Here is an 8187-nt window from a genome sequence, read left to right as displayed (position 1 = left end):
AATGTAGACATTGTTAATGTGGCAAATGACTATTCTAGCTGGAAACGGCTGATTTTTAATGGAATATCTCCATAGGGGTACAGAGGAACATTTCCAGAAACCATCACTCCTGTGTTCTAATGCTACATTGTGTTAACTAATGGTGTTGAAAGGCTAATTGATGATTAGAAAACCCTTGTGCGATTATGTCAGTACATGAATAAAAGTGTAAGTTTTCATGGAAAGCATGAAATTGTGTGAGTGACCCCAAACTTTTGAACGGTAGTGTATATCTTTAAAGTAATTACTTCTGGAGTAATGTTGGAGGGACATGATGTCAACTGATGTTTTAAAACACTAAAAATGATGCATCCGCATAGAAACGCACAGTGATGATTAAAAGAAACACAGGCCAAATAATCATTCTAATTAAGATTGTCTACCTAGAAAGTAAAACTGTTAGATGTCAACATCTGAGATACACACTCTCATTGCTAAAATTATGCTTTTACATAATGTCTGTTGTATGTCCAGGCAACTGTAGAACATCTGCCAGACATCCACTGGCTTCCATTTATCCATACATAGTGGAATTTACCTTCAAAAAAACTAGACACGAGGAAATCCTTTCAAGTTTTGTATGCATATGGCTTCACTATGACACAGATCAAACTAAAATCCACAGATTATTTGATATATCATTTGCTGTATGTGTGTCAACATGTGTAGAACGTGTCGCTGCACTGTTTGTAGCCTCTGTTGGAGTTTATGTGGTGACTGTGACTGCCCCCTTCAGGACAAGTAGCTCTAACAGAACTTAACATGAACATATTTACTAGAAGGGGCTGCACTATGGAAGCAAATCAGAGTCATCATTTTCTGAATTTTAAAAGCTGCTGAATTTCTTACTTTTAATTTTTTTTGCATCAAAATTACGTATGTGAATTTTTTATGCCTGAATTTAGCTCATCAAAATTCTAAAAACCAGTTAAAAATTCAATGTCTTCAAAATTCACCATCAAAAAATTCAATGTTCAAAATTCGCCATCAAAAAATTCAATGTTCAAAATTCACTGTCAAAAAATTCGCTGTTCACATCCGGGGGACTCAGGCGTAAACAATCGATCCTGGCCAAAATCGAACCAACGCCCAGCCAATCACGTGGCGCTCCTCCGGTCATGTGACGCAGACGGTTCACCTCACGAGACCGGGGTCAACCACGGCTACCAGCATGAACGACGGCGCTTCAGTGAGTGTCTTAATCCTTTTTGTCCTGTATGTGGTTTGTTTTTATGAGAGTCAGTAATCTGTAATGCATGCCGTTAGCTGCGCTAGCACAGCGTTAGCCGCGCTAATACAGCGCTAGCCACGCTAATACAGCGTTAGCCGCGCTAGCCGCGCTAATACAGCGCTAGCCACGCTAATACAGCGCTAGCACAGCGCTAATACAGCGCTAGCCGCGCTAATACAGCGCTAGCCGCGCTAGCACAGTAATAAGGTCACACTGACAGCACGTTCTGCAGCTGGGTAGTTGAGTAACAATTTTATAAACGCACAAATGGGTGGAAGTGTGATTTATGCGCCCAAAAATGCAGTTAAATCACAGAGCAGTGTAAAGAAACTGGTCACCTAGCAAACTGAATTAGTCTAGGTTACACTTTATTATGTGTTTTCTGCTCAAGTTAATGTTCTGGTTTGATTCATTTTAAATTACTCCTGATCTTGAAAGGTTTTAAACTGTGCAGTCAAAGTAGTTCCAACTGTGAGCAAATAGCTTGAAATGAACTGCCCTAGACTGCTTTGTTCATAACTGACCATTCTTTCACAGCAGCTATATCAAGAGTTATTGTGCAATGATAGATAAATGCAGCCCATTTTTTCAACTGTTTCCTGTTTACTATGTGTACCCTCCTTTAATTTGTTCTAAAAGAAGTGTCTAATGAGGCAGTCTAGTCTTTCAGTCAGGTTAAGTCATTTATCCCATTGGTGGTTTGCATTATATAGTTTTGTTTTTCTCTGTTCTAGGAACTATTGTTAAATCATCTTTATGTGAGACTTTGTTCTCGTTTGGAGCATATTCTCTGACGCATGCCTCTGGATCTGGACTTCTTAGAGTTCACTTGCACACAAGAACTTGTGTTTTTAAATGCTTTATCCAACCAAGTAGAAGTTTGCCCAGCTATTTTAATTGCACTGACACACCTACACCATCTCATCAGCTCAGAAAAAGAAAACAGGAATCAGTACATTGCAACTGTGCATGCAGAGAGAGGAGCAGCTGGGCGGCAAAGAATGGTCACATCCCCAGAGCACCTGTACAACTTACTGGAACTTAATATGTCTGTCCCATGTATAGATAATGGTATCTGTGAAATATTAGCTGAGTATGTCAAATACTTTTAGATTTTTTTAAGTGGACTGTAGACCTAGTTTCAGTATTTTTTTTCTCACATTCAAATTTGAGGCTATATATAATATATATATATAATATCTCAAGAATAATTCAAGATAAAAGCCTGAAATTTTCATTTATTTGTCTTGCTAACATAAGCATATCAGATTGCTATTAAATACAGCGGTGGAAAAAAGTTTTTGGACATCTCATACACTTGTGAAATATTGCATTAAGAATCCCTCCGAGGTCTTCAAATGCAATTTCTATTAGTTCAGTCACAGCCATAATACGAAACAAATCCTAAAAAAGTCAATAAAAACTTGAAATTCATTGGTTCCTTAAAAATAAGAAATTTTGAGTATTGGGTCATTTTGGTAGAATTTAGTTTTGTTAGTCATGTAAACAATAAACAAAAAAAGCATCATTTGTGTCTGTCTAATGCAGTCACACCTTTTGAAACACAAAAGACTTTCCAACAAATATTTCACGATAATATTTGAGATTGTGGAAAATTTTCAAGGTGCCTGAAAACTTTTTTCCACCGCTGTATCTGTCAAAGCATGAAAATTTGCCATTGGAAAAATGCCACTATATTCAGAAGGATATATGTGGTCATGGTTCCATTATGCCAATGTCATGGTAATGACTGGATGCAGGGCTAATTTCCAAAGAAATTACACAAAAAAACATGTCAGGTTTCGAAGACTGGACTTTTCATAGACGACTTCATTTTTTTCATATTTCAACTCACCCATAATCTGAGATTATTGATCTACTTGTTCAGTATTATAGATTCTTCATCATTGTTCTGAGATAGTGTCATTCAAACAATCTCAAATTTCAATGTGCAAAAAAATGCCTGTTGAAGTAGGTTGACAGTGACAGGCAATTTAAAAATATTTTTTGCTCAGACAGTATTTGGCATACTATATATATCTATATCTATCTATATCTATCTCTCTCTCTCTCTCTCTCTCTCTCTCTCTCTCTATATATATATATATATATATATATATATATATATATATATATATATATATATATATATGTATAGGCTGCTGTTTTGTAATATTGCAATGGATTTTCATCCCATTCACCAGTGAGAAAATAAAGTCAGTACAGTCCAGTTCATTTTTAACTCCTGCTTTAATGCCGTGATTGCATGTATTGTTCACTAGAAATATTCTTAACTTCAGATACTTTAAATGTATGGCAGAAACACACATACTTGAGCCAGATAACCAACAGTGCACTTAGTTTTGTCAGTCAAGTAAAACTAACTAGAGAACAACACATAACATCTTGACTGGCAAGTGCAAATACAGGCCAGGATGTCAGTCTTAAATGATGTGTAGTCCTTGTAATGTCCTGGGATGTGTAAGGTCTCATAGCAGGTGGAGGCTGTCAGGTATCTGCCATTCACTACTTCTGAGGAGAGAGTTCTTGGTAGAGTCTCCCATCCAGTCCAGAATTTCACCAGACTGGTCAGTTCAGACGGTGTTGCTATGGAGTGGATTAAAATTGATTAAATAAATGGCTACAACAAATGATCAAAAACAATCTAGGGTACGAATACTAAACAGGAAACAGTTGAAAAAAATGGGCTGCATTTATCACTATCATTGCACAATAACTCTTGATATAGCATGCTGTGGTCGGCTATGAACTACGGTGGCCGAAAGGTGCAAACCAAATTTACATAATGCAAAACACTTTTACAACCTCCAAGACAAATTTACAAGCGATAAAACACTTTTACAAGTCCGAAAACACTTTTACAAATCCAAAATCCAAATTTACATAATGCAAAACACTTTTACAACCTCCGAGACAAATTTACAAGTGACAAAACACTTTTACAAGTCCGAAAACACTTTTACAAATCCAAATTTAACCGGAAAGGGAATGTCCCAACTCCGGGGTATAACCGGAAGTGACAACGAGGAGCGGCTAATGCACTCTGTCGGTCTGATCTGCGACATTTAAACACTCTAAAGACCGACCACACGAAAACCAAAACCGCGTCAATTGGTTCATATGTTACCCGCAAAACATCACTGTGGTATACTGAGATTTAATATTATTGTTTTAAATGTTATACCAAGGCTTGTTCCAAGTTAAATGTACAAGTATACTGTGGACAGTAATTATTACAATGTTATATTGTTGTTATACGGTTTCTCCAGTAGAGGGCGCACGAGCGTAATGTTACCTACTGAATGTTACTGTTGTGAGAGAACCACAGAAGAAGCGGTACCTAAAAGATATGTGCTTGGTGGTTGTGCACGAGCTTCAGTAAAAACAACTGAACTAAACTTGAGATGTTGTGCAAAGTTATTTGGGCCACGATGCAACAATCACCCGCTCGCTTAGTTCACCATTAACAACAACGAAAAGTTGCATTAGCCGCTCCTCGTCACTTCCGGTTATACCCCGGAGTTGGGACATTCCCTTTCCGGTTAAATTTGGATTTGTAAAAGTGTTTTCAGACTTGTAAAAGTGTTTTGTCGCTTGTAAATTTGTCTTGGAGGTTGTAAAAGTGTTTTGCATTATGTAAATTTGGTTTGCACCTCTCGGCCACCGTAATGAACAGAGCAGTCTAGGGCAGTTCATTTCAAGCTATTTGCTCACAGTTGTAACTACTTTGACTGCACAGTTTAAAACCTTTCAAGATCAGGAGTAATTTAAAATGAATCAAACCAGGACATTAACTTGAGCAGAAAACACACATAATAAACAAAGTGTTACCTAGACTAATTCAGTTTGCTAGGTGACCAGTTTCTTTACACTGCTCTGTAGGGTTGCCACCCGTCCCTTAAAATATGGAAACGTCCTTTATTTGACAATTAATTGTTGCGTCCCGTATTGATTCAATACGGGACGCAAGTTGTTCCATATTTTCGTAAATGCCCCGTACACGTCTGTCACACACTCATCAAAACTGTCTAATGAACAAAATAAAACACAGGAAATATTAAGGGCAGCCAATTTCATCTTCGTAGGACCTTTGTAGCGAGGACCCGATGCCAGGTCCAGTGGACAGACTTCAGACGTCTCTGTGTGTCCGGTCCTGTCCGGTCCTGTCTCTGGTTGCCTGGTTACAGACGCTGCTGCACCCGCACGTTTAAAAATGTCTACACCTGAAACTCCACCACGTCTAAAGAAGCAAAAACGTTTGCAAATGTACAGACTGGAGTGGGAAGAGTGGAACCCCTGGCAATGGGTACAAGGCAAACTGTGTTTTCTGTTGCTCATGGACTGGCTGAAGTAAGGCAGCATCAGGAGACAAACATGGAGGAAATATGAGAACAGAGAGAACCCAACCAGCAGGTCACAGTTTATCATCATCTAATCATCTCCTGAAGTCGATATGGTAAGTGGACATCATGATGAGATCAGCTAGATTTCCTACAGTATATGGCTGTGAATTTACCAGAGGATGCTTATAATAATGCTGATCTGGCCGTAGACTCTACACTATTTTAGTGACTCAGTAAATGCCTAAGTTGGTTATTATTTTTTAAATACTTTTTAGTTTTTAATAAACATTTATTTAATAGCCTATATGTAATCAAACATGGCCTTTGCCTAAAAAGAATAATATTTCATTGCACAAGTAAAAGTATAGTAATTTTTAAAACTGTTCAAATTATTATATGTTGCTAAAAAACAAAAAAACACAAACAAAAAACACATCATAGTAATATGTCAATTAAAAAAGCCTATAGTATAGCATGTTCCCAACAAACGTCATAGTATGGCCTTTGGTCCAGAAAATGTCCATAGTATAGCATGTCGCTCTAAAATTGTCATAGTTTAGCATGTTGCTCTTAAAACGTCATAGTATAGCATGTCGTCCAATAAACGTCATAGTATAGAATGTCACTCAAAAAATGTCAGAGTGTAGCCTTTGGTCTAAAAATGTCATACTATAGCATGTCGCTCCAAAAACGTCAGAGTATAGTCTTTGGTCCAACAAACGTCATAGTGTAGCATGTCGCTCTAAAAATCTCGTAGTGTAGCATGTCGCTCTAAAAACGTCATAGTATAGCATGTCGTCCAACAAATGTCATGGTATAGCCTTTGGTCTAAAAACGTCATAGTATAACATGTCGCCCAAAAAACGTCATATTATAGCCTTTGGTCTAAAAACATCATAATATAGCATGTCGCTCTGAAAACGTCATAGAAAAGCCTTTAGTCCACAAAACGTTGTTGTGTCCCGGCTGTCTGAAGTAGGTGAGGAGCAACACAAAAACAGTACAAACGCTGGTTTCCAGAGGGTTTGACGAGTATTTATTTGAAAGACTAAGTTTACAACAACACAACATGTGAGGGGGTTAAAAGCAAATGAGTGTTAGTAAAATAAAAATAAATAAACAGAACTAAAAGTGAACTTCACATTGACATTGATGGACATTCCAACCATGAACAAAGTAAAAGATAATCAATATGAAAAAAAACCTCTTCCTGTTCACCTCTTAAAACCCAAAAACACACTGCAGTAGCACCCTAAACTAAAACTACCAATGGGTTCCCTGTTTTCCTTTGTGAACAATTCAAAGGTCCCTCTCTATCTCCCCACACATCCACCAACCACTGGAACACATCTCCAAAGTTCTGCTGGGCCAGCTCAGCTTCCTCTCAGAAGAAGTGCTGCCACCTGACAGATGAAGGAGCCTTTTGAGAGGCAGCTGGCATCGTGATTGGACTGTACTTTGGTCTGTTCCAATCCAGCTTCAGCTCCAGAGACGGCAGGCGGGACGAGTCAACGGAGGCCGGGTGGACGAAGGCTGCAGCTGAGTACAATCTAGAAAACAACAGAGGAGGAGTGCAGCGGCCCAGAGCCAGAACAGAGTAGCATCGTATGTCTCTTAGAAGACATCATAGTATAGCCTTTGGTATGAAAAAACGCCATCATATACATCGTATATTGTACAAATAACAAGTCAAAGGAAAGAGAAATACATTGTAGAATTGTAGTAATTGTGGGCTGACTGATTTACTGATTATCAGTATTTTATTGTTTTTGCTGATTTATGGAAATAAATACATTTAAAAATGGTGCTACTTTGGCTCTGAACCTTTATCTACCTGTGGTCGCTCTGTCTTCTGGAGTGATTTGATTGGTTATCCGTCACAAATAAAACTCTTTTAACTTAACATCTGTAAACAAAACAAAAACGTATCAACAAAGTTTTCTGTTAGAGTTTGTGTTCTTCTAAGTTTAACTCAAAGATTTTAAATATTTTCATTTACTGCAAATGAATATCTACTCCAAATGTTTCACTAATAATCATTATCAGCCTTAAAAACCCACAAAATACCCCTCTATACTCAACCACACTTAGTACAGTCCGGTTCCCCCTTCTATAAATCTGCTTGGAATCTTCCACTTCCTGTTTGTCAAAGTGGCCTTTTACCTGGACAGGTTTTGTTGGAGCTCATGCAACAAACATTTTGGGTAACTGCACTTTAATATGGATGGATGACACTGAATTAGAGTCTGTTTTAATGAGACTGAGTTAAGATGTGTAGCTCTGTCATTAAATAGGAAATTATTTCTCAGAATTCACAGAGAAAAGTCTGAAATGTTTGCTAGGTGAGCGTCCCACATGTTCTTTGGCTCAGCTAAAGCTAACTCTCTCCAACTTCTGGATCTCTTGAGTTGCTTGTTGTTAAAATATCTTGCTATAGTTGGTGAAGCTCAGAAAGTCTGAGATGTTTGTTCAAAATAAGCTCATTCTCAAGTCTGATCTGAACTGTCCTCTTTTGTTTGAACTTTCCCTAAACTTAGGAGTTAATGACAGAGC

At 37.8% G+C, this 8187-nt stretch overlaps 1 long non-coding RNA gene across 1 annotated transcript; it reads left to right on the top strand.

Annotated features, from left to right (window-relative positions):
- The first annotated feature begins 974 nt into the window (after nt 1–974).
- On the top strand, nt 975–7370 carry LOC129350507 (uncharacterized). The gene is made up of 3 exons (XR_008603932.1): nt 975–1228; nt 5377–5747; nt 6940–7370. It is a non-coding gene; the product is annotated as an uncharacterized LOC129350507 (long non-coding RNA).
- The last annotated feature ends 817 nt before the right edge of the window (nt 7371–8187 follow it).

The sequence above is a fragment of the Amphiprion ocellaris genome, chromosome 14 (genome assembly GCF_022539595.1).
Source record: "Amphiprion ocellaris isolate individual 3 ecotype Okinawa chromosome 14, ASM2253959v1, whole genome shotgun sequence".
Classification (NCBI taxonomy): domain Eukaryota; kingdom Metazoa; phylum Chordata; class Actinopteri; family Pomacentridae; genus Amphiprion; species Amphiprion ocellaris.
This window is presented reverse-complemented; position numbering and strand designations above follow the sequence as displayed.